Source organism: Cebus imitator, unplaced genomic scaffold, assembly GCF_001604975.1.
Source record: "Cebus imitator isolate Cc_AM_T3 unplaced genomic scaffold, Cebus_imitator-1.0 Scaffold331, whole genome shotgun sequence".
NCBI lineage: Eukaryota > Metazoa > Chordata > Mammalia > Primates > Cebidae > Cebus > Cebus imitator.
In genome coordinates this window covers 508,947-536,706 of record NW_016107646.1, presented here as the reverse complement: position 1 = coordinate 536,706, position 27,760 = coordinate 508,947, and positions in this window count along the sequence as shown.

The window sequence follows — 27,760 nt, the reverse complement described above, 5'->3', positions numbered from 1 at the left end:
GGCTCTTCGCCTTTATTTCCTTATATTTATTTATTTCCCCTTTATTTGCCATCACTGCCACCCATCTTCTCAAATCACACAGACACACACGCGCGCATTCATTGAAGACCAAGGCCCTGACTCATATCCTTTTCCTCCATCTCTAAATCTGCCATTACTGCCCTTAGGTCTAATCCACCAGGGTTCCCACCTGGGCCCCATTTTTTAGAGGACCCTGCTCTCTAAGAGATAAGGAATCCAAGGGGCCAAGGGAAAAATCCCACAGAGAGCCCATGCCCCTCTTTCAAGACTATGTTCTGGGTATCTAGGACCTTAAAAGTTCCTGCCTGCATGGTCCTGAGCCCACTGCCAGGGCCTCCTCCATGGGCCTGTCCTCTAGAGGGTAGACAGCGCTACTGGTGTGTGCACTCCTAGGGGCATCCAAGTAGCTACTGGTTGGAGAGGCATAAGTGGAGCTTGGATGTGCAAGCCCACCCCGCCCACCCTGCCCTCCTTGTTCCACATCTCAGAATTAATCAGGGGTGGGTGTGGGAAAAGAAGGCAGGCACCTCCATTTGTATTCTTTCAGAGGCTACACAAATCTTAGGGGTGAACTGAATCTCCATTTTATTCTGGGACATGTCAATGCCTCTGTGGACGGTGCATTCGACGCACTACCAGCCTTATGAGTTCTTGACTTGCTCAATTCTAAGCACCTTCACCATAGACCTGAACTTCGCAAGTAGTTCTGAATTCACTGGTATTACGTATATCAAATATAATTTTCTGACACAGACCATTCCCCTCCCAGCATCTGTCATCTTAGAGACCTGAGCCTAGGAATCTCTCTCTTCATTTCAAAATCTGAACCCTTCTTCCTTTTCCCTCCCAACCCTGTAGCTCTACACTTTGAGGACACCAGCTGCTCCTTCTGTGATATCCAACTTCACCTCTTTGATGAGCTTAGAGACCTTAAAATCACAAAGGTCTCTATGAGGAATATATGTAAGAGAGCTTCTCTTCTCTACCTAAAATAACACAAAAATCAGAGAGAGAAGCACAAAGGTAAGGGAGAAACCTTTTTCACATCTCCACAGATCTTTCAAAGGCCACCCACCCATCTGTGGGCTCTCCCTTGTTCAGACGGTTTCCGCTTGTGGCTCAGTCTACTGGGACATCCTGCTCCATTTCTTAGCTCTACACCACCTACCTTTCATTATTTAGAGCAAGCCTCTGCCACCTCTCCTCTTGCATGTCATGACAGTGCCTTGTGTGTTGTGACATGAGGCACTGTCATAACACACAAGAGGAGAGGTGGCGGAGGCTTGCTTTAAGTAATGACCTTTGCTCTGACCTTTGCTCTTTAAGTCCCTGCTTCATGCTGCACAAGACACAAATCAGGTTGCCTCACCTTCTCACTTAAACCCTTTCAGTGCCCTCCCCACGTAGAAGAGGGCCCCCACTCCCCGGTAGGGGCGTCAGGTCATCCATGACCCAGCTTCTCCATGTCTCCAGCTTCATCTTCCATCATTCCCAGCCCTGCAACATCAAATCATACCTGATGGTCCTCCCACACCAATCATGCCAATACATGCTTTCACAGTTTTGTTCATGCTATTCCTCTGCCTAGACTGTGCTCACCACCACCCCCTCCCTCAGTTCCCACCGCCTTCGCATCCCTACCGTCCCTAGACACAGCTCGGGCATCATACCTTCCAACCCTGCTCTTACCTCCTTGCAAAGGCTATGTTGGTGCCCCTCTACTGGACTCCCACAGAACTGGTTAGCCCCTGTGTCTTAGAATGTACCACATTGCACTGAAATTATCCACTGAAGTGCCTTTAAGTTCCTTGAGAGTCCCCAATGCATCAAGCGCTCAATATAAGTCTGCTGAACCAATCTGAACTGAGAAAAGCAGGTGTATTTCTGTGATACTTATTTCCTCACTAATGACTCATTCAAGTAAAGATACTCACCTAGAAGTCTACTTGCTTGTTTCTGGGTTTTCTATGGCTGAAACCTAACTGCTAGTTGATCCATCTCAATCAGTTAGTCATTACTCATTTATTGAGTAACTACTATGTTTTGAGCTTTGTGAACAACTAGAATCAGAAGTACAAAAGGAGATTTGTACTTCTGAGAAGATTATAACTTTGATAATTTTCCCAGAAATTAAAAATAATATCATTTGCAACAGAGGTTTTTTTTTTTTTTTTTTTTTTTTGAGACGGAGTTTCACTCTTGTTACCCAGGCTGGAGTACAATGGCACGATCTCGGCTCACCGCAACCTCCGCCTCCTGGGTTCAGTCAATTCTCCTGCCTCAGCCTCCTGAGTAGCTGGGATTACAGGCACACGCCACCATGCCCAGCTAATTTTTTGTATTTTTAGTAGAGACAGGGTTTCACCATGTTGACCAGGATGGTCTCGATCTCTTGACCTCATGATTCACCTGCCTCGGCCTCCCAAAGTGCTGAGATTACAGGCGTGAGCCATCGCGACCGGCCCAGAGCATTTTTAATAGAAAGGATATGAAAACAATTCTTTTCCTTTTTACTGTCTAAAAATGTTTGATTATCAGCTCATCCAAGGTTTCCAACCACAGGGGTCTAGGTTTTGTTCAGCAGCCATGGTCTGCTGAAAAAAAATCAAATAAAGACAAAGTATAGTAGGGCAATGTATATTTTTGGGCAATAAAAAGGCTCTAGAAGTTAGAAAGCAACTACAGACCAAAGCAGGGAAAGGTGAGGACCCGTTTCTTTTTTTTTTTTTTTTTAATTAGGAAAAAAAATTAGAGTGACCGATTGGATTTTGTGAAACAAGTTTGCTTCCATAGCAATGAGTTTTGTAGCCCTATGTCATTTGTTCTTAAACAGGGGTGATTTTGTCCCTCAGGGGATATTTGGCAATGCCTGGAGATGTTTTTGGCTATCACAGTCTAGGAGGGGGTGGTCTACTGGCATCTGTCCAGTGGATGGAGGCCAGGGATGCTGCTAAACATCCTACAATGACAAGGACAGCCCCCATGACAAAGAACCCTTCAGCCCTAAATGTTAATAGGGCCAGTGTTGAGAAACCCTGCCCCATGTCACAGGATGGGATTGACACTAGCTGCATTCCAGCATCCCACAAAAATAACCAAATGCAATAATGGCTCTTAACAGTTGCAAGCTTAACCCCTGGGTGCCTCTGACTCATGCATAAGGACAAAGCTGGGACTCTGACAGAGGCTGGAAGAGAGAACTCTTCGACGATTTTTATGCTATAATTAGTTTTAAAATACTCTTACCTTTCTTTCCCTTCCTTGCTCCCAGCTGCGTTTCTTTATTTTAAAAGAAGGAAGTTAAATGAACAAGAACAGCTCCCCAAAGACCCTTTATTTTTATCATTGGCATTTTCCCCCTTTTTTTTTTGCCCACATAAAAGACAAAATAATGGAGAAAGAACATCATCACAGGCTGCTGCGAAGGTTAGTGGTAGCTCCTGAAGCCTTGCTTGGGTGACCTACTCAGAGAGTCAGACACCTCAAACCCAGATGCAATGCACAGCAGGAATATGATCATCATAATTCGTTCACTGTGCTTCCCCCAGGGGGTATTTCTGGTTATTTATTTATTTAAACACAGTGGTATATGTTTGAAGTAAGAATATCCCAGTCCATATTGTTCTCTTTTCCCCTGTGAGGGTCATGTTTCTTCTGTCAATAACACAGTCTCTGTTTTCCTTGAGCCCCAAATTACACTTCCTCTTAAGAGATGAAAATGCCACAATTTCCTTCAGGTTTTTATTCCACATGATTCTGCTAATGACTAGGGTAAAATTGAGAAGTTCGGGAAAAGGAAATCTCTCCATCAAAGTGAGTAAACAAACTAAGGGAAAACAAGAAGCTAAATTATATAGAGGGTTTAAACTATGTCCCATAAATCTGGAGGCTAGCCTAGACCCACAGTGGGACCTCCTTGCCTGTCCACCCAAATAGACCTACAAGCTACACTCAGCACCTGTTACATGGACCCAGAAATGTGTGTGTGTGTGTGCATACATGTGTGTGTGGTGGAGGGATACTGCAGATCAGAAAAATAGCGAAAGGGTTTTGTCAGCATTGCCATGCTGAAAAAACCTTGCATTCTGGCCACAGCTGCCAAAACCCTTCACCAGTTTGCTGTGGGCTTTGTCTCCCAGCCTTGGAAAGATGTAGCGCAAATGCTATGAAGCGTCAGTAGTATCATCTCACCTCGTGTCTCCTTCTTCCCCTTTGGACTTATCTGTACCCATCTGCTTGGGATATTTCACATCAGCACACCAGTTCACTCTCCAAGCCCTTGTGCATAATATCCCATCAGTCTGAAACATTTTTTGTATCTGTCCATCTGGGAGAATGCCTACTGACCTTCAAAAGCTTGCTAAGACAACCCTTCTATGAACATTTTTCTAATCTATAATAACCTCCCCTCCCCCTACACACATTTCTGTGTCCATTTAAAAGGTGTTATTGGTGCCTCACTTGTATCCCCTAGGACTAACCCAGAAACCATCTGGAGACCTAGTGAACAATTCCCGTCCATGTCTATGGCTTCATTTCTCAAGCATCTCTGTCCTGGCTTGAGGTCTTTCTCTGACCACAGCAGCGTGTCATCTCTATATGGGGTAGACAAAAGTGCCAGGGAGTTAATACCTCAGAAGCAACTTTTAACCAGTGAGGGACAGGAATTCATTGATAAACACCCCAGCTTCCTTACTCCACCATGGGACAATTCCGGAGGCTGCCCTCCACGTGTCTCAGTGGGCTCTCAGCAGGACTGAGCCCCAGTTGCCCACAGCGTTCACTTCTGATCAATACACTCCTGATGGGCCCACAGTGTTCACTCTCTGATCAATATACTCCCGACTGGCCCACAGAGTTCACTCACTGATCAGTACACTCCCAATTGGCCCACAGTGTTCACCCACCAATCAAAACATTCCCAACTGGCTTTTCCTTCCTCTCTGTTTCACTTTCTTACTCCCTCGTTGTGCTTCCTTGGATCACCCCCCAAATAAATGAATGGCATCTACATCCCTATGTCAGGGTCCACTTCTGGGGGAAATCTGCACAAACTTCCATGATCCTGTCATTGCTCCTTGTCGTATCTGTTTCTGTGTGTCTAGGATAGCTCCTTTGAGGGTAGGCACTATTTGTTGCTCATTTTTATTTATCCCCAGCACCTAAAACACAGTGAACCCTCCGTAAATGCTTATTGAAGCAAACCAAAGGTGAGACTGAGAAACTTAGGGGACCATCTGCAGAAGACCTGTAGGGGTGAACCAGTGAGCCCAGGAATGACGACAAGAAGGAAGTTATTTAGAGAAACTGGGTTGGAAGGGAAAACTGGATTAATTAATGGGGATCGAAGAACTCTTAGAAACAGCAATTAGAAAATGCATCTGCAGAGGGGAATTTGCCAAAGCAGACAACAGTGTGCTAAAGGAGTGAAAGGTGGGTTATGGGGTGAGACAGTCTCCACACTGGCATCTCAGTGGCCAGGGAGAGAGGTTTCTAGCTGAACCAAAGATGTGGACTGGACTAAGCAGTCAGGGTGAAGGGGTAACTTGGCTCCTTCTGAGGACAAAACTCCTTAGGTTGGTTGAGCCCTAGACTGATGTAGCAAATGACACCAAGGGTTAGCCACTGAAGGCTTGCCACCTACTTGCATATACTTACCGCTTGGCACTGAGTGTTAACATGGTGGGGGAACAACTGTTATTATTTGCTCTCTAAATGGCTAAGCATGTGCTGGGCTGCAGACCCATTGCGAAGGAGTCAGGGGAGACAAGATAGGGGAGGAAAGCTATGCTCTGGAGACAATGTGCTCCAGGTTCCCCTGGGGGAGGAAGCATACAGCCCCACGAGCAGAAGGCTGGGTGTCCTTCTGGATGTCGCACATTGTTTCATCACAATGCTACATCTTCCCTAATTTTTTCAGAGCTTGCCCTCCATAGGTCAATGAGACATAAAACTGACTTATTTTTTTTCTTTTACCTGCACACAGAAGGGCGTTTACTCTAAAAATAAAACAAAGCAGAAGATGAGCAGTATTTGAAATCTCTGGCTCCTCCCAGGGGGAGCCCCTGACAGCAGCTCTGCAGTCGACTGTAGGAATTGCCACCATGCTATGGAAGTGCACTTACAGAGTGACGCAAGGACTGTGACCCAGGCTTTGGGACATTCCTAATCAAAGGCCATGTTACAGGCACGAGCCAGGGTAAATCCTCATCTCCTGCACAAAATATGCAAATGCACAAGAACGAGAGCTTCTCTTGCATTGTGTCAGAACAGCAGGAATTTTGACGAGACAATTTTTAAGGCTATAGCTGGGCGCAGTGTTGAAACCCCCCACAGTACCAATTGCAGAGTGAACACCCTCATCGAGATGGTGTCTTAAACTCAGTGAACTTCCCCAGTGGGTACCAAAGCAATAAGTAATACATGTGCAACCTTTGAAATTATTTTCTTTCCACATTCCCTGGTTACTCATGTTCTCCGTACACTCGAGAACAAAATGGTGACCATTAGGCTGTGTTTACGCAGTAAATTCTGGTGTCCTTAGGAGCCTTTCTCACCCAAGAGTCTATGATCTTTTGAGAGCTGGCTCAAAACTGACCCCAGGAAGGATCTTATTGCTTTTCCAAAACACTGGGAATCATCATTTAGACACAAAAGTTAGAAGCTGCCTCCATCATCCAGTTAAAAGCACACAGAGCTATGTGGTTAGGAAAGAGGTGATTTCCTATTGCTCCCTCTGTATTACAGTCTGCACAAGAACCTGGGACCACCTAAATCTACTGAGATCCATGCTGAATAAATAAGATGAATTTTTAAATATGTCAATTTTTTGACCCTAGACTTGTCAATGCAATATGAACTTCACATAACTTAATACTAGGATCATCTGGGGGCCAGGTGTGGTGGCTCATGCCAGTAATCCCAGCACTTTGGGAGGCTGAGGCAGGAGGATCTATTGAGCCCCGTAGTTCAAGACCAGACTGGGCAACACACTGAGACCCTATCTCTATAAATAAATAGATGGCACATAGATAGATAGATAGATAGATAGATAGATAGATAGATAGATAGATAGACAGAGAGAGAGAGAGAGAGAGAGAGAGTTAGATAGATAATCTGGGTATATGCACTCTTGGCTTTTTTTCTTCCTCTTTCTCTTTTGTTTTGGAAATGATGGTTTTGAATTTAAATGAGATAGAGGAAAGATGAGTAAGTACAAGACATTTGGAGCGCTCACAGCCAACATAAAGTTTCTGAGTCCGTGTTCCCTCTTTATGCCCCATTCAGATTGATTCATGAGCACACATAAGCCTGCTGACCATATCCACGGTGCATCTAAAACCACATTTTAATTGCATTTCCTGCTGTGGCTTTGTTTGTTTGTTTGAGATAGGGTCTTGCTCTGCCATTTAAGTTGGAGTGCAATGGCAAGATCATAGCTCACTGCAACCTCGAACTCCTGGACTCAATAGAGTCCCCAACCTCCCAAAGGAGTAGCTAGGACTATGGGTACATGTGTCACCATGCCCAGCTAATTTCTGTATTTTTTGTAGAGATGGGTCTCACCATGTTGCCCAGGCTGATCTTGAACTCATGGCCTCAAGTAATTCTCCTGCTTAAGCTTCACAAAGCACTGGGATTACAGGGTGGGCCATTGCATCTGGCCTGCTCCGATTTCTTTTTTTTTTTTTTTTTGAGACGGAGTTTTTGCTCTTGTTACACAGGCTGGAGTGCAATGGCGCGATCTCGGCTCACCGCAACCTCCGCCTCCTGGGTTCAGGCAATTCTCCTGCCTCAGCCTCCTGAGTAGCTGGGATTACAGGCACGCGCCACCATGCCCAGGTAATTTTTTGTAGTTTTAGTAGAGACGGGGTTTCACCGTGTTGACCAGGATGGTCTCGATCTCTTGACCTCGTGATCCACCCGCCTCGGCCTCCCAAAGTGCTGGGATTACAGGCTTGAGCCACCGCGCCCCTGCTCCAATTTCTTTACATTTTGTTTCCTCAGTGATTTATGGACTGAGCCTCTCAGGGAGGCTAACAGACTTCAAGAGAAAGCAAACCTGTGATTTAGTTAAGGTATTGAGCCTGTGGAATAAATCAGACTGACAATAAAAAAGAGGAAAAAAATGACGGACGTTGGATGGTGAGGAGGAGTTGTGCTGTTGGACTTTATTGTGAGGATTCCATTCAAACATACTCCAGTGTGCTGGCAATGAGTTTTGTGTCAATTCTATTATCTTTCATTGTGTAATTGTGGATAAGTAATTTAAATGGAAACATCTTGGGCTGGACAGAGAATGGTTTTTGGAGTCAGACAAATCTGAGTTTAAATCCTGGCTCTGCTACTTAGTGATTTGGGGCAGGTGAATTAACCTCTCTGGGCCAGTTTCCTCATCAGTCAAATGGAGAGGGTGATCTTACCTCATACGTTTTATGAAGAATATAAAAGATGGTGTGTGTAAAATGCCTTTCACTTCCTCCTGTCTTCTTTTTTCCAGCTTTGAAAAATCAATTATACCTGCCATCTATTTGTCCAACAGCTCCTTGGGAAGATTAGTTATTTCATGGAAACCAGTTTTAGTGAGTAAAATAAATTAGTTCACAAAACTATGGTTATTAAAAATTAAGTAGTGCAAGTGCCCCATGGTCTGAGTGAGTGACAGTCCTGTATTTTGTGAAATGCATTTTATAGGGAAAGGTTCGCGGACAAGCAAGATATGTTCAGACTGACTTTTGTAGCACTTGCTTTCAGATACTAGGTTACATTTTCTGATTTCTAAGGCTTCATGCTGATACGTGAGAGCAAATATTCAAATACAATGACTTTGGGGAACTGTGTCATAAAACACATATGTTACCAAGTAAAATTCCTTATTTGACATTATTCCATAGAGATCCTTAATTATTTGGTTCAGTGATTTCTATTACCAAAAAAATAATATGTGGGCATGTGCATTTAGGGAGAGAGAGGACTCTGTTTGTAGTGAATTTCACAAATGCCTTAAAACGAGATACACTTAAAAAAAATCTAAGTCACCTTTTCACAGATACCATTACAGGTGTATAAATGTTTTAGTAGAGTCCAAAAAATTCTGCAGAAATTTTCTTTCTCTTGTCATCCAGGACCAAGACTATAACAATTTTTCTTCTACTGAAGATTAATATTTCAAAGGATTTATCTTCAAGGGTAAAGCTCACAGAACTATCAACTTCTAGGATAAAAGAGGACTCTTTTATTCCAAGGATGAAATGTGCATTCTTCATTATGCAGCAGGAAGCCTGGCTGCCTTGCAGTGCTGTCCCCAGGGCCGTGCCCAGGATAATCCCCACAGTGAGCCTCTAGAATGTGAAGTTCCAACATGGATCTTGTTTATGCAAAATTTATTTTTCCTGAAAACTAGCGAAGTGCCAGGGACTTTGAAGATTTATAGAGTTTATGGTTCTCAAAATGCACATATACTTCACAATTAAACGCAAACTATGAAATAACATTTTAGATCTTATCCTTACTACTTCTTAGAAAGCACCCTGATTTATCCTTTCAAAGAATGGATCAGTTGCATAAAATGGGACACTTTGCATAAAACTAACTAAAAATGCAAAGTTTTTCCAAGTTTACTATGACCCTTAATTTTTAAGACCATCATATCACTTTGTTAACCAAAATGAAAATTCCAGAAGGCTTGAGAACTCAGGGCTAGTAAGCAAGTTTAAATTCTTCCTGTTGTCAAAAAGTGGCATACACTAGGCTTTTAAACACCTTAAACATTTTTTCCGCCTCAACTTCTTAATGTTTCAATACGATAATACAGGTAAACATCCTAGCCCATATCCAGTAAAAGTTATCTTCGGAATAAAAATTCCACTTATCTAGCTGAAAAGTCCCTTGGGTGAAAGGCCAAACCCAATAAAATTTTTCCTTAATGAAAAAGCAAGGTCAATAGGATCAACAAATCACAGAATTAGAGGCCTAGACTTGACCTGCTGAAGCTCCACTCAAGTTAGTGTTCCTCAACTTGCTTGAACCCCACCACCAAGCATCTTTTTCAGAGTATGACATTCTTGCTTTCAAAACCTCAATGCTGAGATTCACTGGGGAGTTGGGAGTTTGCATCTCAAGTAAGGGGCCTCTATCATAACATAACAGTGTTGAGGAATGGGATTTGCCATCCCCTAGAGAGCCTTAATTATTTGGCTACAACCATCATTTTTATCAACTGGAATGAAAACTCTGGATGTTTTTGAGAACTCAGTAGTAATCATGTAGGATATACTGACATCTGGTGGCATTGATTAAGCAAATCTTATAGATTAATAAGCAGCATTATAATTAAAATCATTGACCAAGTTGTTTTTAAATATTCATAACTCTTCTGGAGTTTTTCTAACCTGTATTTTAAAAGACTTTCCTTTTCCCTCCATAATACTTAACAGCTAGCCTAGTGCATTCATTTAAGCATTCAGTAAAAATTTCTATTTTAACTCAAGAGTAATTAATCCTAGATTAATAACAATAAGTACAAACTATTGACTAACTTAGGACTCCAGTTTTAATAACATGGTCTAAATGATAATCGATTTTTCTGATTTTTAAAAAATTTGTTTTGTTTTCAAGAAACACTTTAACATGGAATAAATCTGGTTCTTCTAGTTTCCTGCTTAAAAGCCAAGAGTGGAGAGCTGCCTACAATAAAAATGGGGTGTGGTGTGTACAGTTTCATGCTACTAAATCACTTGACTTTTCAAAAATATGTCTAATCAAATCTAGGAGAGAATTACCACTGTCTCTTTATTAGCATGGCTCCAGAGTTGTCCATCAAGAGAAGTAAAACAATAGTTTCCACTCGGCTTTTCAGAGTGAAAAATGAAGACAGATTTTTTACTTGTTCAAAGTCAATGTCAAGTCCATGAATAGAATGCGGTGTTGCTAAATCCTGGTTCTTCTGGTTCTTGCCACCTTTTGATGTGTGTTTCCATTTAAGATGAGTGACATGTAGTCAGCTGTCATAGTTTTAAATAGATCTCTGTAAGGTCTGGCTTTTGCATAAAATTCTGGACTAAAATCATGTTTAAATTTTGTTTCCTCTCATCTTGTCCTGGTTTTGATTATTTTTTAAGAGTAGTTGATGGTCTCATGACACGAGCCTTCTATTTTGTGTTTTGTGTTTCGTGTTTTGAATTTTATGTGAAATTGTGGGTTTGATCTTTGACCTCTGTTTACTATAATACTGATTTGCCACTAATTTGATAGCAAGCCATAGGGATCTACTGTAAACACGCTGCTCACTTTACATAGCTCTGTTTGACTCTTAAGTGAAGAAATATGTGTGTGGAATATAATTGAGAGGCTCTTGCAGAAGTAATAAAAACCATGTAAGTTTTCGACTTCCCAGGTAGCACTCAGATTAATATAATCACTTTCTGTGATGGAAGGACCTAGTAAATTGAGAGGAAGTCATCAATGTAAATAGATATAACCTAGCATTTAGTTTTAGTTTGGTCAATAAACTTATCCAGAAACACAGAAAAAAAAAAAAAAGGTATAGACCATGTAGCCCTGCCTAAGCTGCCTGGGGCTCTGAACTCAGAACTCTGATTACAGGTGTGACCAGCATGGAAGACAAGATCAGCCCTGAACCATTTCATGCCGTGATCCTGGAGAGTCAGGGCAACTGGGAAGGAAATTTACAATACACAGACATGGTGGGGAGGCAGGGGGAAGCATTGGCTGAGTGAGAGTGCATAAAGGGCCTCAGGTGGGCTTAGTCAAACCTGCACTGCAAGAGGCACCCAACCTGTGAGGTGATAAGTCCGTGAATTTATTTCCCATTGACCAGACCTTCCAAAAGCAACTGTGTTTACTTCTTTTCTTTTTTTTCTTTTTTGAGATGAGTTTCACTCTCGTTGCCCAGGCTGGAGCGTAGTGGCATGATCTCTGCTCATTGCAACCTCTGCCTCCCGGGTTCAAGCGATTGTCCTGCCTTAGCCTCCCAAGTAGCTGGGATTACAGGCACCCACCACTACGCCTGGCTAATTTTTGCATTTTTCATAGAGACAGGGCTTCACCAGTTTGGCCAGACTGGTCTTGAACTCCTGACCTCAGGTGATACACCCCCCTCAGCCTCCCAAACTGCTGGGATTACAGGCATGAGCCACCACATCTGGGGCAACTGTGTTTAGTTCTTAATCCCACAGCTGAAGAAATGAGAAGATCTTGGAGACTCTGCAAGGCAGGGTTTGCCTTGTAGCAGATACACCTTTGGGCACAGGCCAGGGAAGTACAGAGCAGCACTGGCCTCAGGAAGGAAGGATATGGCAAGACCCATGTTTTGAAAAGAAAATACTGTCTTTCTCTTTCTCCCCGTTAGGCCAAATGCTTGTGATTTGCTGGCCTGAGAAGGAAAAGGTACCAAAAGATTGTCTTGTCAATGTATATTCCAAGTCTTAATTTCTCGTGGTTGGGTTTCTGTTATGCCCAGTTTAAGATCGGTCAGCCCTTATGATTCTGGGCTTCAGCTAAACATGGAGCATCAGCTGTTGCCCTTGGAATACTTCGACTCAAATAGAAAAGAATTTGCTATTAAAAACACATTTGTGATATTCAACCTGGTCTCTCTTTTTCAGTTTCATCTCATTTCTCTTAATCACATTCAGAGATTGCATGAGAATGAAATCATTTCTTTGTCCAACAAATGTGTACTGAGGTCCCACCTTCTTTATGCACTATGCAAGGCATTGAAGGAGAAAAGACACATAGAGTACTTAGGTACTCCCTCAAAGAGCATGCATTTCTACTGGAGACATGGAGCATATACACGTGCAAAGTTAAAAAGCAATTCAGGAGTCTCACTGTGCAATACACATATCCAGCAGACAAGAGATGCTGCAAAGCGTGGTAGGACTCTGAGGAAAAGGAGTGGAGTCAATAAAGACTTCAGAAGAGAAGCACTAAAGACTGGAGTTCAGGAAAGGTTTGCTGGTAGAGATGGCAATTGAACTAGAAAGGTGGCATTCCATGTAGAGAAGGGGAGATGTATTTTGAGAACAAATCTAACTCAGGGGAAAAAGACTCAGGGACATGTGGTATGGTGCAGGAGACACGACTTCCAGCCCTGACTCAGTGGCTTGCTGCTGCATGACCTTTAACCAGTCTATTCCATTAGCTGTAACTGAGCTTATGTGTCTATAAAATGGGAACACTAATGCCTCCCTTGACTTGCGTGAGCAGTACTGTAAAGATCAGATGAGGTAATAGGCATGAAAATGCTTTGTGATACCAGCATAAGAGACAGATTAGAGAATGCCTGAAATGCCAGTCTGGGTTTGACTTTAATCCTTTAAGTAATAAGAAGTCGCTGAAGATTTTTTGAAGGAGGGAGTGAATGACATGATGAACAAGGTGTAAGGAACCTAATTCCCCTCTCCAACTCCCTCCTGTAGCCTGGCAATCAGTCTCTCTTTTCTGCTGACAATTCTTTGTGATGTCAATTCAACATCTCCTGCAGACACTGGGAAGAAAATCCATCCCAGCTCTGGAGAAGAGCTGTGCATGCCTTGAAGTAATCATGCTATGTAAATCAAAGGCCTTGCTACAGCTCAGTCCTCCCATTCACTTAAGCGTATCGATTGTTTCTGGAACTTCTTCCACTTTATTCACATTTCAAGATGCCTCATACTGTGTACAGAGCATTCTTGTACTGTATCACCAGAAAGCATCCGTGTTTTATGATGTGCTGTCTTTGGCTAGGCAACTTTAAAAATCATTAGCCCCCACCCATTTTGCTGCTTTGCTGAATTCAAGCACACTTCTAAGCCCCAATAATCTTTTCAATATTAGCCTAACCTTTTGAGGGAGTATGTTTCTGAATATATTTACTTTTTCTCACATTTTAATTTTACCATACTGAGCTACTAAATTTATGATGTTACAGATCCTACAGAGCTTTGTTAGTGATGAGTCATTTTGCTGCAACAAGTTGGGAAACCATTAAATGTCCAAAACCTTCATCGAATACAGCTATTTAAAAAAACAAAACAAAACAAAACAAACATATCCAGCTTTTTCTTTTCTTTGTTTGAAGCAATTGAAAGGTTTAAAGAAAACTTAAAGGCAGTATCTGCAGTTCTCTTTAACTCCATGAGTATTTCTAAGATTTTTAGTCCCTATCTGTCTAGGCCAATGAATGGATGAATGAATTGAAATAACTGGATCTGGAGAAATGTATTTATATTATTCATCTAGTTCCAGGGTCAGCAAACTTTTCCATAAAGGGTGAGATAGTATATACTCTCAGGTTTGTGGCCATGTGATCTTTGTCCCAATGATTGACTCTGCCATTGTAGCGTGAAGGCAGCCGTAGACAATACAGAAATGATGGGTGATGATATTCCAATCAAATGTTATTTAGAAAAATAAGCAGTGCCGTGAGAGTTTGGCTCTTGGGTTGGTCTAGTTACTTGCTCTCAAATGTTGATGTGCATGAGAATTACCTGGGCAACTTGTGACCAAAAAAAGATTTCCAAACCCCAGATTCTGATGCCATGAATTTGAATTGGAGCTGCAGCTCCCCAGGTGATTCTGATGGAACAAAATTTGAGAACCTTTGCCCTTTTTTCTCAAGAAATGCAGCTCGAAGTCTTATTTTAGCTGTCAAATTTTGATAAGGGACTCATATAAGGCAGGTTCAGACAAGAGAATCAAAGTTGGACCAGTGAAGATGAGCATATTTTAAATGGAAAAATAAAGCAATTCTTGCATTTCTACAAATTTCAGGGCCCAGTAATTTTACTCTATTATTCTAGCTAGCATCAATTTTTGTAAATTGTCTAATGGTGATATTTAAATAAATCATAGAACTCTAGCAATAGCCAAATAATCATTTGAATTTAGTCCTTAATGTGTAAATTGAATTTAAATCATCTCAATTGATTTTTAAGGGTTTATTAGCCTCCAACCTGTAAAATAGTTTACTACTATTATTAAAATTATCGTAACTCAAAAAAATTACTTAATAATAAGAGTTTTATAGCCCATAAAATCCTGCCATTGTTTTAGCATCCCATCAGTTGATACTTTATAAATCTGGAATGAGATTTTTTCCAAAAGCTTGTTGAAAGCTACTCAGCAAAGCAATGAAAAGATAGAAAATATTTTTTTCCGTATAGAAATTGAGAGGAGCATGGGTCCCACCCTGTACAAAAGCATTTCTCATACAAAGAAAAGACACTCAAATTATAAACAGATGGACAATCACATGGCAATCAATTAAAATATATCAGGTGAGGTCTGGTTCCAAATCCGAATTCCAGTTTTGTTGGCTAACCCCACAGTTTCCTTAACAGTGAGATGAGCTGCTACGTGGAACTGTAAGCTCCAGTCCTGTCTCTGTCCTCCCCTTCCTGGATAGCAGGGACAGAGACTCCTGCATAAGCAGAGAACTTGGCATCTAAGGAGACTTACATTAGTCCTGGGCCCATCGGCCAGCTGGTGGTGATAGATGGAAGAGTGAACTACCGCCCTTCTTGGCTAAAGGATAAGTTTCCATTTGCTCCTCCTTTGTGATTCAACTCAAAGCTAATAATTTTTTTATTATTTTCCTTCTTTTCTTTTAGTAGTATCTTGCCTGCCTGGCATACTGTCCAAAAAAAGACTAGGTTAAAAAAAATCAGAGCTCAATTCTTGAATTTTAACAGTGGATGGACAAATATATATGTGCCTCATGTAAACTGCCTCATTTCTCTAAACTTCAAATTTTGATAAATGGGAAATAACATTTTTTTAAATTTACATAATTATAGGACAATAAACAGGTTAATCTTGGCTGGAAGGCATTTGGTCATTAGAACAGAGGAAATTCAATAATCTGATATTTTGAATTGTTTTTGTAACTGATACAAAGCGGTTTTAAATATGTGGTTAATGATGCAAGACTTTAATGCCTGTATAATTAAGAAATGATTTTTATATTTGCATTTGGCAAATGTAAACTAACTCGTGAATGCATACTTAATAACTTAATAACATAGTAATGATCCTTGTATGTGTCCAAATCCACTTAAGACCCAGAGCCCCACCTCCCAATGAAGACACATTTAGTACCCTAGGGTTTTTATTTTGAAAACTTGCTAATCCTCAGCTTGTCCTCACTGATGTGAGTACTGGTGATCTCACTGGTTTCATTCGAAGCAGAGTGAACCACACCAGAACCATTTCTGAAGCCACTGATAATGGCTAACAAAAAACTCGTGGCAATGAATGAGTCTCTGCCACACACCAAAGCTACTGATCCTGTTCCAGTGTATGGTCAATAAAGCCCATTGTGTTCTGGAACTGATTCTTGGAGGTAAAACTTGTAACTGTATTTTCCCGAAAGAGTGGAATAAAATGCCTTTAATGTTTGCTTGATTTAATTTTTTTCCCAAAAGAACCAGCATCATGACCCAAGAATGTTGGTTTACTACCAAACTGATATTTTATCTTTAAAATCACGATACTCTAAAGCAGTTATATTCCTCCAGATTGTATTCCCTCAGTGTCTCGTCTCATCTTGAAATCAATCCATCCCTGTACTTCTCTCCTATTGCAATCCAGGAAGATACACATTCATATCACATCTAATATATACCTCCCAAACCACCACGTATGACTATTACTTTTGTTCTCAAGTTAAATAACGAATTGCTTATTTTTATTCAATACCTCCTACTTATAAAGTGAGTGGATTTTAACATGGTTGCTTAACTGTCTACATAAAGCACTACTAACCTCCTTAAGAATAACCCAAGGAGCATCTTGTTGAAAACTTTCAGAGTACATTTCTAAAATGAAAGTGAATAGAGGAAAATAAATAACAACCTACTCATCCTAAAGGAAGACTTTTTATATAAGAGTATGCTTTTTTCCCTTCTTTTTCTTCTTACACCAAACATCACACCATATATGTACCATGGTACATTAACATCTCAAATAAATATTTCAACATCTCAAATAAACAAGAAAACGGTTCAAAAACAAGGAAAAGGGGAAGAAAGATTCTTTTGCAGGGGAACTTATGTCTTTGATTCTCTTTTCTCTGGATGAGGAATCTTCAGTTTTTAAGTCATGTATGTACCCTCCACTATTGTACCTGCCTAAATCCTATTAATCCTTCTACACCCTACTTGACTTCTACCCACTTGATAATATTCTCTAATTTCCTCAAAACAGACAGTTATGCTCTTTCTGACCTGACACAATTTTTGCAGTATATGGCACCAGATTAGACTTCCAGTGTGCTCTAATTGTTTCACATGTGTATTTTGTGACTTGCCTAAAGTCATACAGCTAGTAAGCACTTAGGAGAAAATGCAAATCCATGACTGCTGGCCCCAAATTCTATGATGTTTCTTTTCCCATCATGCATCCCTGAGCACTGCTGTCTGTTACTCTTTGGTCCTTTTCCTAAAGATAAGAAGATAAGAGTTGTCCTTTTCCTAAAGGACTGCACCTTATATAATATTTCATGTGCTGCCAAATTACTTGGCCTCTGCAAGTTTTATTTTTCTAACTAGTTCTCCTGCTTCTTGGATTTCTCCTCCTGTCTCCTTCATGGGCTCCTCATCCTCTTACTGCTCTTTGATCTTTGAAGTCCCCCAAATGTATCCTCAGTTACCTTTTTCTTTCATGTTCTCTACATCAGTGGCTTCATTTATATGCAAGAGTTTAACTCATGCCCTGCATGCTCTCAGCTTCCACTGCAATATATTCTGGTGCCTGCTGAACATCTCCAATATGTTTCAGAAAATGAACTCACTATTTTTCCTGTATGACCTCCTCCTCCTAGCTTATCAAGTTCAGCCACAATAGATTATCAGTAATCTTCTTTAACTTCAGCATCCCCAGTCCAATCACTAGCTACATCTTATGGACCTGTCCCCTCTTTCACATTCCCAGTGGCTTCTTCCTAATTAGGGACTCTTCAGCTCTTTTCTGAACAACTCCCATAGTTAGCTAACATTTTCTTACTTTCAACTGCGGCCCTCTGCCCAGTCCTTCCTACACATCTCTTGAAGCCAGGGCAGTAAGTAATGCTAAATCAAAATAGACAGGGCCTGGCAGGTACCTTGACCTTAAACACAGGGGTGATGTGATTTGGCTGTGTCCTTACCCAAATCTCATCTTGAATTATAGTTTCTACAATGCTCACATGTTATGGGAGGGACCCAGTGGGAGATAATTGAATCATTGGGGTGGGGTTTTCCCATGCTATTCTTGTGATAGTGAATAAGTCTCATGAGATCTGATGGATTTTCTTTAAAGGGAAGTTTTCCTGCACAAGCTCTTTTCTTGTCTGCCACCATGTGAGGCATGCCTTTCACCTTCTGCCATGATTGTGAGACCTCCCAAGCCACATGGAACTGTAAGTTCATTAAACCTCTCTTTCTTTTATAAATTGCCCAATCATGAGTATGTCTTTATCAGCAGCATGAAAACGAAATAATACAGTAAGCTGGTACTGGGAGTGAGGCACTGCTAAAAAGATACCTAAAAATGTGGAAGCACTTTGGGAACTAACTGGGTAACAGGTAGAGGTTAGAACAGTTTGGAGGGCTTAGAAGAAGACAGGAAAACATGGGAAAGTTTGGAGCTTCCTAGAGAGTCGTTGAATGACTTTGCCCAAAATGCTGATAGTGATATGGACAATAAAGTCCAGGCTGAGGTGGTCTCAGATGGAAATGAGGAATTTGTTGGGAACTGGAGCAAACGTGACTCTTTTTATGTTTTAGCAAAGAGACTGGTGGCATTTTGCCCCTGCCCTAGAGATTTGTGAAATTTTGAACTTGAAAGAAGTTTTTAGAGTATCTTGAGGAAGAAATTTCTAAGCAGCAAGGCAGTCAAGAGGTGGCTTGGGTTCTGTTAAAAGCACTCAGTTTTATAAGGGAAGCAGAACATAAAAGTTCAAAAAAACATGTAGCCTGATAATGCAATAGAAAGGAAAATCCCATTTTTCTGAGAAGTTCAAGCTGGCTGCAGAAATTTGCATAAGGAACAAGGAGCCAAATGTTAATCCCCAAGACAATGGGGAAAATGTCTACAGGGCACGTCTGAGGTCTTCAAGGCAGCCCCTCCCATCATAGGCCTGGAGGCCCAGAAGGAAAAAATGGTTTCATAAACCAGGCCCAGGGTCCTCATGCTGTTTGCAGCTAGGGACTTGGTGCTCTACATCCCAGCTGCTCCAGCCATGGCGGGAAGGGGTCAAAACAGAGCCTAGGCTGTGGCTTCAGAGGGTGGAGGCCCCCAAGCCTTGGTAGCTTCCATGTGGTTTTAAGCCTGTGACTGCACAGAAGTCAAGAATTGAGGTTTGGGAGCCTCCACCTAGATTTCAGAGGATGCATGGAAATGCCTGAATCCCAAGGCAGAAGTTTGCTGCAGGGGTGGGGCCCTCATGGAGAACCTCTGCTTAGGGCAGTGCAGAAGGGAAATGTGGGATCGGAGCCCCAACACAGTGTTTCCACTGGGGCACTGCCTAGTGGAGCTGTGAGAAGAGGGCCACCATCCTCCAGACCCCATGAAGGTAGATCCACTGACAGCTTGTACTGGCCCCTGGAAAAGCCACAGACACTCAATGCCAGCCCATGAAAGCAGCTGGGAGGGAGGCTGTACCCTGCAAAGCTACAGGAGTGTAGCTGCCCAGGACCATGGAAACCCACCTTTTGCATCAGCATGACCTGGATGTGAAACATGGAGTCAAATGAGATCATTTTGGAGCTTTAAGATTTGACTGGATTTTGGACTTGCCTGCGGCCTCTAGCCCCTTTGTTTTGGCCAATTTCTTCTACTTGAAATGGCTGTGTTTACCCAATGCCTGTGCACCCACTGTATCTAAGAAGTAACTAACTTACTTTTGATTTTACAGGTTAATAGGCAGAAATGACTTGCCTTGTCCCAGATGAGACTTTGGACTGTGGACTTTTGAGTTAATGCTGAAATGAATTAAGATTTTGGGGGACTGCTGGAAAGGCATGATTGGTTTTGAAATGTGAGGACATGAGATTTGGGAGGGGCTGAGGTGAAATGATATGGTTTGGCTGTGTTCCCACCCAAATCTCATCTTGAATTGTAGCTCCCACAATTCCTATGTGTTGTGGGAGAGACCTGATAGAAAGTAATTGAATCATGGGGGCGGGTCTTTCCCATGCTATTCTCGTGATAGTAAATAAGTCTCATGAGATCTGATTTTATAAAAGGGAAGTTTCCCTGCACAAGCTCTTCTCTTGTCTGCCACCATGTGAGATGTGCCTTTCACCTTCTGCCATGATGGTGAGGCCCTCCCAGTCACATGGAACTGTTAAGTCCATTAAACCTTGCCCAGTCTCAGGTATGTCTTTATCAGTAGAGTGAAAATGAATTAATACAAGGGGTTGCAAGGATCAAGGCTTTTTAAAAAAGAAATTGAAAAAAATAGCAGGAGAGATGGGGGGCATGGGGGGAGGAAGGGAGAGAGAGAGTGATCCTGAAAGCCAACTAGGAGAAGCAGGGAGGGATCAAACACTCAAGAGGGAAAAGTAGACATGTCTTTATCTCAGATATTCTACTTTCTTACCACCAATCTGTTTATATTAACAACAACAAAAATTAATGCTTAACTTTAAAGCAGAAAAGCAGAATATACCCCTTTATTCTGATTTTTACAATTATTTGATCTTAGTAATAATTCTCAAAGGACTGGCAGAGTAGGAAATCAGAGAAGTATCAAACAGAACCCATGGATGGAGCTGGAGGCCATTACCCTCAACAAACTAATGCAGGAACAGAAAACCAAATACTGCACGTTCTTATTTATAAGGGCGAGGTGAACAATGAGACAACGTGGACACAGGGAGAGAAACAACACACACTGGGGCCTGGGAGAGAGGGATTAAAAAAAAAAAAAGAGAAAAAAAATAGTATATAAACCTAGATCCTGAAAAAGTACTAAGGTGGTTTTGTTTGTTTGGAGAACAATACTTACTATGGTGCCAGCCTCAACACAGCCTCCTCAGTGAGGGTTGATTGTGTATATTTATCCACCAATACTGAAGAAAAAGTGTCAGTTTTATAAACCCCAGGTAAACATTTTGACTTTCTAGGGAAAATAAAATCAGAGACATATTTCATGTAATAATATACACATTGCATTCTTGAAACAAAGTGTTTCTCATTTAACCCACACCCTAAAATCATTTGCAACTGAATCAAGAAATGGCAGAATGAGCAGCTGTTTAAGGGTCCTGGGTACCTCTGGTTTAAAACCAAAGATAATAAGCCCTGAGGAGGATTTATACCAAGCTTGTCCAACCTGTCACCTGCTGGCCACATGCAGCCAGGGCAGCTTTGAATGCAGCCCAACACAAATTCATAAACTTTCTTTAAAAATTATGATTTTTTTTTCAAAGCTCATCATCTATAGTTAGTGTTAGTGTATTTTACGTGTGGCCCAAGACAAATGATTGTGGCCCAGGGAAGCCAAAAGTTTGGACATCCATGATTTGTACATTACAAAATGAAAGCATCTTTATTTACAGCAAGTTTTTTTGTTGTTTTTTGTTTTGGTTTTTGTTTGTTTGAAGCAACTGTGGTTTCCAGCCCATTTGTGAAATCAATTTAGTGGGTCATGACAAATTTTTGTTAAATAAATAAAATAAAATAACATTTTTAAAAAATGTTAGAGTGTATTACAAATGTTAAGGATATTACTTCATGAAACTTTTATTTCAGTGAATATATCTGTATGTATGTGTATACTGCCTTAATATAAGAAATATTTCTTTTTGTATATTATAGTTAAATGAGAAACTGATTTAAGGCAGTATAAAATGCTTCCTACTGTTTAAAATAAAAAAGCCAAACATTTCATCAAATTAGACTGTCTTACATTGTTCTACCTATAGCTGAAATCACTTCTTTAAAAAGATACCCTGTGTATTTGTCTATTTCCACACTGCTATAAAGAGCTGCCTGAGACTGGGCAATTTATAAAGGAAAGAAGATTAACTGACTCACAGTTCAGCATGACTGAAGAGACCTCAGGAAACTTACAATCATGGTAAAAGGAAAACGGGAAGCAAAGCTCCTACTGCACCAGGCAGCAGGAAGGAGAATGAATACAGGAAGAACTACCACGCACTTACAAAACCATCAGATCTCATGAGAACTCACTCCCTATCACAAGAGCAGCATTAGGGAAACTGCCGTCATGATTGAATTACCTCTACCTAGTCTCTCCCTTGACAGGTAGGGATTACGGGAATTACAGGGATTACAATTCAAGATGAGATTTTGGATGGGGACACAGCCAAACCATATCACCCTGCCTCTCTTCTCTGCCCTACCTTCAGGGAGTTTCTTATGCCAGTGATTCTCAAAGTGCCTGTGAATCCTTGGACATCCCTGAGATCCTTTCAAGGGAGTCAACAGGTTCAATACTACTTTTATTATAAGGCTGGGCTATTATTTGCTTTTTCACCTTGCTGACATTAGTATTGGTAGAGCAAAGGCAAAATGAGTAAAACTGCTGGGTAAAATCGGTACAGCTCATCACTCCTGAGGCAGTGGCACCAAAATGCACCAACAGTCCATGAATTGTCACTGCCGCATACTCATGGATTTTTCTTAAAGCAGTGATTCATTTAACAATGACCTTGATAAATCCATGGAAAGTATTCATTTTATTAAATGTTGGCCCTTAGGCACATACTGTTTTAATATTCTGTGTTAGGAAATGAGAAGTTCTTCTAAATGCTTTGATACATACCAATTATGATGGTTGACTCAAGAAAAATCATGTGTGTGATTATTTGAGTTGTAAGCTGAACTAGTTGCTTTTTAATGGAATTCGATTTTTACTTGAAAACAAACTATGGTAATTCAGATGTGAGGATTTGGCAGACATTTTCCCCAAAATGAACAAAGTGAGACTATCACTTCAAGCAAAACAACTGAAAGTACTTATTGCCAATAATAAAATTCCAGCTTTCAGGCAAAAATGAGAATTTCTAAAAAGCTGACAGCACACCAATTCTTAAAGGATTTAAGATAAAATCAGTGGTGATATTAATGAAAATGTTTATTTGATACTGTATAATGAAATGTGTCAACATCAGGAAGATCTGCATAACTCAGGGAATCAATGTTTTCCAAATGACCAATGCATCATGCCAATACATGAGAGACCAATGGATTTCAATGCAATGAAGGATGAAAAGTAATTGATAATGGTTTCAGAATCTACCAACATTTAGGAGATCATCCTTGAAGAAACTATCACTTGTTGAGTGTTGATGTCAAATCTGAAAGAAATATCCACAATTATCTAAAAAGGGTGTTAAAATACTCTTCTCTTTTTTTTAGTTGCAGATTTGTGTGAGGCCCAACTTTCTTCATCTACTTCAACCAAAACAACGTATCACATCAGGTTGGGTGTAGAAGCAGCTATGAAACTGCAGCTGTTTTCTATTAAGTCAGCCATTAAAACAACTTATAAAAATGTGAAATGATGCCACTCTTCTCATTAATATTTTCATTAAAACTATCTTTTTATATTATTATATAATGGGATTATTTTAATGAAAAAATAAATTTTTTAAATCCTTTAACTTTAATTTTTAATACAATAAACATATATGTAATGTTTTATGTTTATATAATATATAATAAATTATATATATTATATATAACCATTACATACATATAAATATATATTTATATGTATAAAATAATATAACCCATGTAAACAAAAGCTCTTTGGAGTCCTCAATAATTTTTAAAGAGTATTCACGCGTTCTGAGACCAAAATGTTTGAAAATAACTTTCCTTGACTTTGGTTTGATTCCTTTCTAAAAAATTACCAAATTTAAAGATATGAACTACATAGCTGAACCTGTAAGCAACAATCAATTGTACTGTTTAAGAAAATCTTACTAACAGGTATGGATTGGGGATTTTGAAGCCATTTCTGGGTTAAAAAAATGAATTTCCTAACTAAAGACTATTTAATGTATACATCATATGGTGAGCAAGAATGACCTAGCAACCAAAAAGGATCCTCAATGTTTTCTCCCCTGCTGATCCTGATTTTAAAATGTTCACCTCTAGTTACTACGCTGTCAAGATGGATATAATGTACAAACATAACCTTTATTCATCAATACAGAACACAATTCTAATCTGACACTTTAAATACCTCATCCAGCCTGAGAAGTGTATCATACATGATGCAAAATGCCTACCATCACGAGCTCTTCTTGAATTGTCAGTGTGAAAGCCCATATACCCATGGTACCCATGCCCCCAGAACACTCCAGAGCAGACACCACCCTGCGGTGAAGGCTGTACAAAAGCAACATGACTTAATTACATTCATCACACTGAAAATCAAATTCTATGCCAATGATACACGGCACTTGGAGCTTATTTTACAAACATTAACTAATTAATCTGCAAAACATCCCTGAGAGGCAAGACACAATGATACATGAGCTGACAACCTAATTATGTCTAATTATTCCAATTTCCCCCTTCCAAGTGTTTTTTATTGCTAGTTAAGAGAAGTGGGACTGTTATGTTCTTACATCAGATATGGAAATCAATTATCTCTGACTCCACCCAGAATTCCTTTGCTACAAGAGAATTCTCTAGCATTCACCTTTCTTTGTGGAACAGATCAACCTGTACCATTTTTCACTGGAATAGTTTACAGAAACTTTAAATCACCCAAACATTAATTTAAACGACATTCTTTGCTCCTTTTTTACCTCCAAGTAGTTTTGATTATTACCCTCGATTGCTTTGACCAATTTTGCTCTGCTGTCTTTTCTTTCTACGGTGTCTTTCTGCTGGAAAGATAATCAGGCGCAGAACCTATTATCCATGCAGTTCCTTTTCCCCAAATTTTGTAATCAGAAGGTCAAAGTTGCCTTCTCTGTGCTTTCTTCCCTATTGTCTCCCTCTTTTGAGACCTTCTTAGGTTTCCTCAAGCTCTCTGCAGTCCCTCATTTCTCATTCCAATTAAAATTCAGACAATTTTGTTTCATCTGAGAATTCTACTTCGGTTTCTAAATTTTCTCCTTAGCAGCAAGGCGTGCCTTGAAAGTGAATGCCCCCCCCATGTTTAAATACAATGCTAGAAGATGTATTGTTAAAAGTGATGTCATCATTTGTGGGGAAAAAAAGTTATAATTATCTTTTAAAATGTATCAGTTATCTCAGGAATTGAAAATAAGTAACGACTCTTATAAGAACTATATTAGAATTCTCCAAAGAAACAGAACCAATAGGATGTATGTACACACACATATACAGAGAGAGAGAGAGATTTTAGGGAACTGGGTCATGTAATTGTGGGCCTATAAGTCCAAAATTTGCAGGCCGAGCTGAAATTCTAGCCAGAGTTGAGTTTAGCAGTCTTGAGTTTGAAGGCAGTATGAAGCAGAATGCCCTCTTGCTGGGGGAAACCTCAATCTTTGCTCTTAAGGCCTTCAACTGGTTGGACATGGCCTACCTGTAATATGGAGGATAATTTGCTTCACTCAAAGTCTACTGATTGAAATGTTAATCAAATCTAAAAAAAAAGAAAAAAAAAATGCCTTCACAGCAACATCTAGGCTGGTGTTTGACAAACAACTGGCACCATAGCCAGACAAGTGGACACATAAAATTGGTCAGCACAAGAGCTTACCTTGTCTGAGAAAGCATTTAAGGTGACTACTTCCTCATTGCTGAAATCCTGCCAGCTAACAAAGTGCCTCCTTTGCTGGGTGTTCACTTACTCTTCATTCAGTGGTGAAGTTAATGAATGTGTGTTATCCTTATGTTTCCAATAAGTTATAAGCTTGAGGAACAGTATTTCTCTTGCATTTCCTGTAGCAATTGCAATTATATAACTCACATTTTCTGGGGTAGGACTGATTTCAAGCGCTCTGTTTCACCATTACATCATGTGTCCTGAGTTTTAATTTTAGGAAACATGGTCACTATACCTCTAACATGTAATTGCATGCTGGACATGGTCAGTAAATTTCAATAAATACTGCTTAAAATGGAATTTCCAGCCAGTGGACATTTTGTTTAAAATATGACAAAATACAACTGGGGGAAATTATCATTTTTCATCTCATTTATTCCTGAGACATACAATGCAATCTGGTTCTTGTGTTTTAAATTTCCATGTCCAGTTTTCAGGGTGTGGTTATAATGAATTGCCAAGCCAATATGAAGTAAGATATTCAGTAATCAAGGACAAGTTCAAACAATGCTGAACATTTTTTAGGGTGAGTTAATATGCAGGTAATATACTCAGGGAAGGGCTTGTATATAAAGGGAGGGACACAATTAGACAAATAAAAATCCCTGTTTACGGTTTCTCTGTGCAGATAATAAAACCTTATGACTCCAGGAGGAAGGTGAATGAACTTTATTGTATATGAGAAGATGGCAGAATCTAAGAATAAATACAACATAAAGACTTTTTTTCCAGTAAAAATTACTTGGGGCTTTTCTGGGCTGCTGAAATTATTTTTCTACTTTATAATCTGGAGCGCAAATTATACCACTTGGAATTTAGATAGACCTGGGGAAAATTTAAAGCTATTATGGAAAACTGAATGATGAATTATCTTCAGGGAAGCCAGAAAGTGCCTGAACCAAAAGCTTTCAGATACTCAGTAAAAAAATTAGCAAGATTTAGTAACAACTTGGGTTCATGGAATGAAGATATGAGAGAGATGAAAGATGTTTTAATTGAAGTAGGAGACTGGGACCATGCTGATCTAATTGCTAGACACAGAGAGATTAGGACAGAGAACCAATCTGGAATATTTAGTAGTAGAGCAAAGGTGCTGAGTCATTTTGAACATGTTGCGTTGAAGTGAAACGTGGAGATGCCCCATACACAGCTGGAAGTGCAGAATAAGAATGCAGGTGAGAAATCAGAACCAGAGCTGTGTTTCCAGAACCTTTATTATAGAATTTAAATGAAGCCTAAACTATTGACTGTGGTTATCCCTTTCAGCCCCAATTCTCCCCCAAACCACACATTTCCTCCTCCTGGACTCCAGCTAGATGGAGTGATTGGCAGGTCCCTTACTTGATCTGTGCCCCTTCTGGGACATGTGCACACTTTCTTTTCACCTGCAAAACTCTCTCTTTTCCTATTCCACACCTCACAACCCCACTGCCCAACTTCCACTCTACCTTCAGGTCTCACTTTAGATGTGGCTTCTCTGAGTGCCCCCTTATACACACACATGTATGTGCACAAACACATAAGTATGTGCACGTGCACAGACACACTCCTCCCATGTTAAGTTAGTTGCCTTCCTGTGAGGTTCCAGAGCCCCTAGGATTTATTTCCCCCATTATACTATGTTATAAAATCCTGCTTACTCTTTCTCCCATCCAGCTTGAGTTTGAGGTTCCCCAGGGCAGGGATTGTATCCTTCCTGCTCGTCGCTGTATTTTTAACTCCATAACACACAGTAAGGCACTCAACAAATTGAACGAATAAATAATCAGAGAGGATTGAATACAGGCAAGATTACAGTGGATACAGCTCTACAAAGGCATGTGGGGAAAAGAGAAGGGTAATAGTTGCCTACCTCAAATGACAAGCCTGGAAATGCTCGGAAATGTTAATTACTTGTTGTGTATATGACCTTGTGGAATTAATGTGAGGTTATGGTGTTGCATTCTGATGTGTTTTCTGGTGAGGTGTGCAAGGTAG